Below are 11,037 nucleotides of genomic sequence, written 5' to 3'. Positions count from 1 at the left end.
CTCCACCCGCACGAAGCGAGGGAGTCCCAAGGACGGAGCGGCGAGCGGACTCTCAATCCGGCGCGAGGATCACAGGACGGCCCTGCGTAATGCGAAAGCGCCACAAGTCGCACAATAGCAATTTATCGCGCCGGCGTGTCTCCTGCAGGACTCTCGCTCGGCACTGTTCGGTGAGGGAGGACGCAGGTTTTCCGAAGACCGAGCGAAATATTAGATCGATCAAGGGAAGCACCGAGAACTTCCGGCCGGTGGGACGAGCGTCGTCGACCGATTTTGTTGCCGATTAATTGTAGGTAATTAATTCGGATGAGTCGCGCCCTTAAATAGTTGTCGAGCCACGCGTTTTGTGAATTAGCTTTCGTGGAATTTTTGGTAGATTGCGTCGCACGGCCGACGGGCATTAGTCGCTCATCCGAGTTATATCAAATAAGCTCTCTCTATTCATTTCGCCGCCGTCGACAGTCATTAATGTTAGTCTCGCGTTTGTAATAATTGTATGTTGTGAATTATCGGGATTTTTGCGTTAACGCGATCGGGATATTCCGACTCGCGCAAAGTATTGCGCCGCGCGACTCGTACACCACAGTCGTTATCGATAGTTTCCGTATTATTTCTGTGTATTGTTAGCGCGTATCTTGTATGTATTATAAGAAATTGGAGTCAGGAGAAAGCGAAATCCTAAAAATTCGTGCAAGAAATCTATCGGGTGTCTTTGAGCCCGCTATTAGTTTCCGCGAGTCATTCGAGTTATATATTCGGCATTTCAACGCAAAGGTCATCGTAATGTTATCGAGACGTATATCGGCTTACCGCGAGCCGGACCAACGGACCGATTCGAGTCGTGTAATCTAGAATTTTCTATTATATCGACAATGCGAAAAGCTTGTATTTTATTGCTCTTTCCAAAGTATGCACATATCCTTGATAATTACTCTACATAATGATATCGGTAATGTAACTATAAAGCGTTGGAAATATACCGACACTTTTAATTACACTTAGATGAGGGCGTTCACCCGTCGGAGTTCGCCCGTCGCTCCGGCATCCTCTTAATAAGTTGCATATTTTCCTGATTTATACTTTACATATGGAAAATTCAAACATGTGTATACAGGGTCTCCCATTTTAAGATCCCACTCCAAATAACTTTTTTATTTTTGATCGTAGAAAAAAATGTTTTAGACAAAAGTTGTATGGTTTTGAAAAGGACATAAGATGGTGCCATTAGTTTCACCTTGAATAGTTGCTTGAAGGCCACGTAAAGGTCATCTTCAATTTCTTAAATGGAACTACCTACTTTTCTTCTAGCTTACATCGAGAGCTTTCCAAAACCTTATAATTATGTACCTTTTCGTTAAGTACTTTTTAAGTTATAAGGCAAGATCAAAAGCAAGATCCGGTGCACCCAAGACAACCAATGAATTTGCCGCATTTGGCCCCGATTTTTGTCGTATTCTTTTTAAACTGTCCTTCTGTGCCTGCAAGATCAAAAGCACGATCCGGCCGGTCAAGGCAAGATCGGGGCATGTACAATTATTGTAGGTGTTCTAAAAGACCGCCATTTACTTGGATACAAATGTCCAACCTACGACGAAAATTATCCCGCATTTTTTGAAGGACATATGCATTTATGTTCGTACATGCCTCCCGAATATGCTTTTTCATGTTTTTCACTGTCATAGGCTCTTCCGCATAAACTTTCTGTTTTACGTATCCCCAAAAGTAAAAATCGAGAGGAGTTAAGTCAAGTGATCTTGGTTGCCATTCATGAGTCCGACTACCCATTCCAATCCATTTATTATTAAATCTATTATTTAAATAATTTGTAATGTTTCGGGACCCGTGAGCTGGTGCTCCATCGTGCTGAAACCACATTCGGTTGAGCAAATCATTATTGATATGTCTCAATAGGTTGGGCAGATCATTCTGAAGAAATGCTAAATAGTTTTGCGCATTTAGATTCTGTTCAAAAAAGTATGGACCAATGATGTCATTTCCAAGAATACCTGCCCAAACGTTAATAGACCATTGTCTTTGAAATTCTTGGCTTCTTTGCCAATGAGGATTTTGATCAGAGTAATAATGATTATTATATCTATTAACGCCCCCTCTGTTACCGAACGCAGCTTCATCAGAAAAGAGCATCTCTGCGATAAAATGTGGGTTTTTTCTAATTTGATTCAAGGCCCAGTTACAAAATTGCAAGCGTCGCTCGAAATCTCTCTGTTCTAATTGCTGGGTTAGATGGATATGGTAGGGGTGGAATCTATTTATTTTAAGTATACGATTTGCTGTCGATTTTGATATGCCGTGTTGTCTCTGGATTTGTCTGGTGGAAATTTGGGGATTCAATACAGCGGCACCCAAGACAACCAATGAATTTGCCGCATTTGGCCCCGATTTTTGTCGTATTCTTTTTAAACTGTCCTTCTGTGCCTTCTCCGTGAGTTTTCTTATGGTCTTTCTACACGGATGACGTCTGTTAGGATACTTTTCAGCATATAGCTTTTCCGTTGCACTGCAATTACTTCCAGCCTCACCCAAAATACGAATCATGTCGACTATTTCGTTTGGCGGATAATCAACCATAATTACAGGACTACTAAAAAATTTCGTAAAAATGCTCAAAATATTACATTCGCCAAGAAAATATCGATGCTCTTTAACGTGCGTATGCGCTGCCAAGAATAAAATAAGTGTAAAAGTCCTGCAAGTCCTACGTATCGTGCGTTAGAATAAGGAAAATTTTTCTTCATCCCAACAAAATTTTCTTAGATCACAAATTGAATATTTCTTTAAAGCATTTACTTGATTCGAATAGTTTTCTTTTTCCGCGCAGTGCTTTTGACCGGCCGGATCGTGCTCTTGATCTTGCCTTGACCGGCCGGATCGTGCTGTTGATCTTGCCTTGATCGGCCGGATCGTGCTTTTGATCTTGCCTTGACCGGCCGGATCGTGCTTTTGATCTTGCCTTATAACTTAAAAAGTACTTAACAAAAAGGTACGTAATTATAGGGTTTTGGAAAGCTCTCGATGTAAGCTAGAAGAATATGTAATGAAAAGTAGGTAGTTCTATTTAAGAAATTGAAGATGACCTTCACGTGACCTTCAAGCAACTATTCAAAGTCAAACCAATGGCACCATCTTATGTTCTCTTCGAAACCATACAACTTTTGTCTGAAACATTTTTTTCTGCAATCAAAAATAAAAAAGTTATTTGGGGTGGGACATTAAAATGGGACACCCTGCATGTACATATAATATGTATTATTTAATACGTAGAAATAAATATATGGCATATATTAGATATGCATATATCTTCTTATATATTTGCCTGCATAAAATGATTGTGAAATGAATTAAATATTTTTACTGAGAAATATTTATACTTTTATTTTTAAAGATTTATATACATTTTCTAAAATATATGATGTCATATTCATTGTTTTTATTTTACTAGACGATCTTATTATATTATAGTTTGTCTAATTGCGTTAATTTAATTATACCTTTAACTTGCGCTGAAAATAGCCCAGAAAAGAGGCCGAAACGTACACTCATTGTATTTTCATTTTTATATCTATCTATAATTTTAATACTAATTAACACTAATTTTTTTGCGCCCGATAACCTGCGCCCGGCTCTGATTGCCTGTCTCTTTGTTCGTCTTTTATCTTGTGGAGCCTTTATTACTTGTAATTTAATAATATTAGTTTGTTATAGCCCAAAACGGCTATAACCAAATTAGCATAATTATTAATTATTAAATATTATTTAACGTCTTCCGACTATAACTCGAAGCCCAGGAAGACGTATAAAGTTACGAGCGCAATCGCTGACAAAGCGAACCACGCGCGGAGGCCACGCGTTCGCGAGACTTGAAGAACGGTACGCCGGAAATGCAAGCAAGGAATATACGTAGCTTGCATCCGGGGTTTTTCCACCCAAAATCGAGCGACACGACCACTTATGGTCCTGTCGCTAAGCGATCCCCTCCAAAAAACTAATCGAACAGGAGGTGATAAAACTACCCACCTCGAACGAGCGCTAGGCAGTCCTAATCACAAAATCACACGAACCAGTTATAATCATACAATTACGTAGTGCGAATAAATTAACAATAGCAACCACGAGACAGACTAACGTAAACGATTTAATAATAAAGAACGTCCCAGCTGATCTCGCGACGGCAGCTCGCGATATCAGGCACGCGAAGCAATTCTATACCACGATAAGCCGAGTTGAAGTGCGAGGAAGACAAGAAGATTTAAAGCCGATGTATAAGAATAAATGACTTTATTTCTACAACGGCTACAAAATTGTTGACACGGCGAGACAACCCTGCCCGATCCTGAGCTCCCTAGCTCCTAGTGGCCAACGATCCCAGAACAAACCCCGTGCCTCCACCGAGGGGCACAACAAGTTATTTATTATTATTATTATTATTAATACATTATTTATGAAAATTTTAGAAAATGTATAAATCTTTAAAAATAAAAGTGTATATATTTCTCTGTAAAAATATTTGGTAAAACTGACGTTTAGGGGAAGCAGCCCCGATGACCTTGACCTTGACATATGTTGTCAAGATCACCTTCGTGAGTGACCTTCAGAAAGTTTTAGCCGTCGCTCGTCTTTTATTGAAAAGTTATTAACGTAAACGAAGGCTGTTGAAAGATCATAAACGATATTTTTCAAAACATTCATCACACTATAATATACAAATGGAAAATGTATGGAATTCATGTAGAATCATACAATTATAATCATTCAATTATATTGCTTTTTTGATATATATTTATCATACTTAATTATAACCAATAACATACACACAGCCGTGATAATCAATAGTATTAAGTTGTTGTTTATATAGTCATTGCAAAGTGAATGCGTTGGAGAGGGAGAGGCGGACTAACCTAACCCAAACCAAATTTTAGTTTTAAATCAGTAATAGGTTTGGGTTAGGTTATATCTTTCGGAAGTGGAGCCCCCTCGTAGGGAGGGGAAGGGGGGTCGGAACTCACTGCCTCCACGCATACATTTATTCATCCACACAATTGTGGGGTGAACCTCGCTTCGCGTTGTAAAGTATATCCATGGACGCAGTGGGTTCCGCCCCCCCTATGAGGGGGGGGGGCTCCACTTCTGGAAGATAAAACGTAACCCACATCTATTTCTGATTTAAAACTAAAATTTATGCTTCTGCTTATGCTTATATAAATGTTTCATAACTTTTGAACGGATCGTGACCGCCACTTCTTTCTAGGTTAAGGTCACTCAGGACGATGACCTTGACAACATATGTCAAGGTCAAGGTCATCCGTGAAGTTGCCTTTTTTCTAGACATTTACCGCATTTTTTAAGATAAAAGCTAAAATGTCATGCAAAAATTGCATTCATATATGCAAAATTTACAATAATCATTCGATTGTGATCTTTGAAATTTTTATCCCAAAACATTTTTCGTATAAATTTGGGCCATGTATTCGCATTGCCAACGACATCTTGAATCGCAAGCCAAGGATTACTATTTATTTGTTCAAGTGAATATATCATTATATAAATTACTGTTTTAAAATTAATCAAGCAATTATCACACTGGGGACACGACGCACTGGCTACGCGTAGTTATAGTGAGTGACATAATAAGTAAGAATGTCAAAAGAAATCAAAACAGAACAGTAAGTTTGGGAATGTAATGAATGTTTGTATATAACGTATCTACAGTCATGCCAGAATTGAGACGCAAGCAACACGACTCCGTAATGGAGGGGATACACACACAAGCGTGAACCGTGTACATGTAATGCGCAGAGCGCTTTGCGCATTACATGTACACGGTTCACGCTTGTGTGTGTATCCCCTCTACTACGGAGTCGTGTTGCTCGCGTCTCAATTCTGGCATCAGTGCGTATCTACATCAGTAGTCTCAGTATGTCATATAGTTGTGTGTCAGTCAGTTGGATAATTTCAAGAAAATTTCCTGAATTTTCAACATGCATTTGCACGAATTTCAATTTGACATACAATTTTGATTCTTTGTGGAATTTTTTATGTGAGAAGAAAGTCGTTCGTAGCGAAATAATGTGTCCAAGATGTCAAAATATATTAGTACTAGTCAATAGTTCCGAAAATCGCTTATTTCATTGTACGAAAACAAATTATAAAGTTATAAAAGGTCGAAAGAAACGAAGAGTAACATGCAATTTCAAAGTTAGTGCATTCCATGGAACATGGTTTAAACGAACACACATGGATTTGGTCAAAATTTGTCGTTTTATTGCCTATTTTCTACTGCTGCAGCCACCACGACACAGATGTCTGATTAATGAATTAGCATTAAATGATAGAGATGTAGTCAATTGGACAAACTTTTGTCGAGAGGTAAATAATATACGGCATACGGTTATCAATTCATGTTATTCATTTATGTTTGCTCTTAAGTAATGTTGCGCGTTTGTTCGTTAAATTAATTCTAGTTACTTCAGCAATGGATCGTAAGTAAACAAGAGCCAATTGGTGGACCGGGGAAAATTATCGAAATAGATGACGCTAAAATAGGCAAAAGGAAATACAACAGAGGACGCATAATTCAAGGACAATGGGTTTTTGGTGGTATTGAGCGGAATACTAAAAAAGTTTTTATTTTGCTTGTATCAAATCGAAGTACCGAAATACTTTTGCCTATCATTGGAAAATATGTTATTCCCGGTTCAATTATTCATACAGACAAGTGGCGTGCATACGATGCTTTACATAATGTAAATTATATACATCAAACGGCAAATCATTCGGCTAATTTTATAGATCCTGAAACTGGTGTTCACACCTAAAATATAGAAAGATTATGGAGAGATATGCGAGCAAGTATTCCTCGCTACGGCACACGTGATTATCATTTCACGAATTATCCCGCAGAATTTTTATTTAAAAGAATAGACAATTTTTACGAACGCATTGAGGCTTTCTTTGAAATAATGAGTTCTATGTATCCATTAGATTGTTTAAATACTGATTAAAATTCTCATTTTGCATACTCGTCGACTATTTCTTATATCAGAAATGTCTGTCTATTCATGTATTTATTTATTCCACGCATTCAATAAATAATATTTTCAATTATCATACGATTCACTGCTTTAAATTACTTTCTTTTGTTCATATTTACCCTATTTCCACATACTGTTATATTTTTTAAACATTTTTAATAAACTGTTTAATAAAAAACGAGCGACGGCTAAAACCTTCTGAAGATCACTCACGAGGGTGACCTTGACAACATATATCAGAGTCAAAGTTATCGGGGCTGCCTACCCTAAACGTCAGTTTTACCAAATATTTCATTTATTTCACGCTCATTTTATGCAGGCAAATATATAAGAAAATATATGCGTATCTAATATATACCAAATATTTATTTCTACATAGTAAATAACACATATTACATGTACATATAAAATAACTTGAAAAAATAAAAAAACAAAAAAAATAAAAATAAGAAACAAAATGTTAACAACGCAGATTTTGAACCTAAGTTCTCGCTATTACTGTTCTTGCGCTTACTCCCTGCGCTTTACGGTACTGCTCGATAACGTGTCTTTCTTTATGCGTTACAACGTACATTAGAATTTCTCAAAATTTCAAGTATAAAAAATTATTACTTACAAGGCGCATTGGACGAAAAACTCTTACAGGGATTAATTATATTCAATATAGATTCACCACAAAAAAGGAGATCAAAATCGGTGAAGAGTCAACTGCGACCTCTCCTTGTCAGTTCCATCCAAACATTTCAATGTAATATTATCTCGCAGTTCTTTTCTTATACTTTTGACTATCATATATTTCGTTTTCCCTGCATTTTTAACTTATTTATCTCTACTAATATAGTAAATGCCATATTCATTTTGCCCTCTAATTCGGCGCTGCTTTCTCTAGTTACATATTGTATATTAACGTATCATCTGCAAACATTTTTATACTACATCCTTCTGGACAGATTTTGATTATATCGATTATATCAATTATATATACTATAAATAACAAAGGTCCTAATACAGATCCTTGTGGTATTTCATATTCTGTGGCCATTAATTTAGACCATTTATTGTTAAATTAAACCTGCTGTAATCTATACTTTAAATATGATCTTAACCATTCTAAAATCATTCCTCTAATTTCATATTGATATAATTTTTCTAATAATCTTTCTCTATCTATTGTTTCAAATGCTCGCTTAAGATCCATGAAAATTATCCCTACCATTTTTGCCTCACTAACTATCAATTTCCATTCATCAATGACTGTTTGAATCGCTGTTTCACACAAATACTGTTTTCTAAAGCTCGATTGAGGCTCTGTTATAATACAATTATCTTCCAAATACGTTTCAATTTGGTTTTTAAATAGTAATTCTAACACTTTTTCAAATATTGGTAATATATTAACAGGCCTAAATTCACTTGCTTTTCTAGCTTCTTCTATTTTTGGAATCGATATTATCGTAGACGTTTTCCAACCTTCTGGACAGCAACCTTCCTTCAAAAAGTTATTTATTAAACGAGTGAACGAGTCAACCGGCGAGTCCAGTGGCCATTGCTGCCCTGGAAGCTGGAGCCAATAGAGTTGCCGCCAACGAGCTACACCAAGTCTCCACGGTGCCTCCTCGCTACCTGGGACGTCCGGATAAGGCGTTATACCTCACCATCCTATCCAGGAGCGGTACCAGCGAGACTCACACTACCGGCGCTAACACCTCCCAGGAGCGGCAACACAAGAGGCAACAATCGTGAGCAGGCGATACAGACGGAACGCTGCAGCCGGATGCATCGCGGCACGCAACACCACACGCCGCAGACGCAGGAGCAGGCCATGCAGTCGTCCGACTTCGATTGGGAGACAACTACCAGGACCGCCTCAACACAGACAGAGGCCAACATCCGAAAGCTTCGTCGCATCTACGGCGTGCAGCTTCTACGCCAGCGAAGCCGCGGACCCCGCTCCAGCAGGGAACTGAAGTGGACATATACCACATCTAAAATCTCGTGGCGGAAAAAGCCCGCCACTCATAGGAGTCGCTAAAGAGCGACGTAATCGGCCCTTTTCAGGGCTACACAAAAACAAACTATTGTACATAGTGTAAACTAAAGTGAATATAATCAAGGTAAATATATTTATTATTAACTAGTACTGTTCAAGATTGAAACGTTTAATTTAGTCGATAAAGTTAAACTGTAAATTCAACCGACAAATCTGAACGGTAAGAGCTGCAATCAAAACCCGAGCGAGAATAAACATCGTCGCGATCAGCCGATCGGCGCGTGATCGCGGGATCAAAACAAAGAAAAAGTGTGACAAACACCTCGATTCCGCCAAGCAACATCCGGCGTCCGCGTGCAAGATATCCGTTCTCGCGAGAGCCTCTAGCAAGAAGCTCTACAAGATTTCCGATACGCGTTGAAGGCAATCATTGATAGGACATTTTGAAGATTTCCGTCGGAGTCGCGGAATACGTGCCGTCGCTCGCTCCTATTATTCAAAATTAAACGAACATTGAAAACAATTTGCAATCGAGTATTTTCTGAAATCTCCTTATCCTCCAGCGGATCTACGGATTCGCGTTACACGCCGCTTCTCGCTCATCTCTGAGCGTTTCTCTAAGATTCGGGCGATCTCGTCGAGGTCGACTCCCGAACAAGTACGATTGCCTACTTCACTCAATCGACATCCTTCTCTTGAACACATCCAAACAACCTCTACATTGGTGACCCCGACGACGAAGGATGCCGAGAAACCCGAAAGATAGCACGATATTCGTCAACAATGACGACCAGCCAGCAAGCAGGATGGGGCTACGCATTCCACCCTTCTGGCCGAAAGACCCGGAGCTGTGGTTCGCGGAGCTGGAAGGACAGTTCGCGTTGAGCAGTATCACAGACGACAACACTAAATACGCTTACGTTATCTCACGAATAGAACCTAGGCAGGTTAGAGAGATTAAAGACGTCATCATGCAGCTACCAGCAACCCGTCGATACGAGGCTATTAAGAAGGCCCTCATACAGCGCTTATCAGACTCACAGGCGCAAAAGATAAGACAGCTCCTGGAATATACACGAGGAACTTGGCGATAGAAAACCGTCGCAGTTCCTTCGACATCTGACAACATTGGCCGGCACGACAGTATCGGACGAGCTTCTAAGGACCTTATGGCTAGGACGGTTATCTCCACAGATGCAAGCGATATTAGCCACAAGAACCGACGACGAGCTGAGCAGCGTAGCAGAACAAGCAGACCGAATACACGAGGTCAGCAATCGGTCACTCGTGGTGGCAACCGGACAGCAGGCAGCAGCAGCGCAAACACCTAGCCCATGGACATCGCAAATAGAAACGCTGACAAAGCAGATCGCAGCATTCACAGCACAGATGACAAGGTTCATGAAGCAGAATAACGCCAGAGGCCGAGCGAGAGAACGTTCAAGAAGCAGGAGCAGAAACCGACCTAGAACGCCTAAACAAGAGGCTGTATGCTACTACCACAAACGTTTCGGAGCGGAGGCACGTAAATGTACTCAGCCGTGACGTTCAAGGAGCCAAAAAACGAAGAAGGCAATCATTGAGGGCGGCCAATGACGATGCCCCAGAACCTTGTCGCCTGTACATAGCAGACCAGACGTCAAAAACGAAATTTTTGATAGATACGGTCTCCGATGTAAGCGTCTATCCACGCAGGTTGATACAAGGAAAGCAGCATATACAACCATTCGATTTATTCGCAGCAAACGGCACGAGGATCGTAACGTACGTCATGATAACCCTGCGACCAAACCTGGGACTAAGACGAGCATTTCCGTGGCGCTTCGTCATAGCAGACGTGACACAGCCAAACATCGGCTCAGATTTTTTGGCTCAATATCATTTGTTGCCAGATATCAAAAACAGGAAACTAATAGACGGGAAGACCGGCCTATCCACTCCAGGAACAGCAAAATATAGCAAAGTTGTCTCAGTGAAGGTAATAAAAGAGGAAAAACG

This window comes from Formica exsecta, unplaced genomic scaffold (genome assembly GCF_003651465.1).
Source record: "Formica exsecta isolate Colony F162 unplaced genomic scaffold, ASM365146v1 scaffold503, whole genome shotgun sequence".
NCBI lineage: Eukaryota > Metazoa > Arthropoda > Insecta > Hymenoptera > Formicidae > Formica > Formica exsecta.
Note: the sequence above shows the minus strand (reverse complement) of the source record.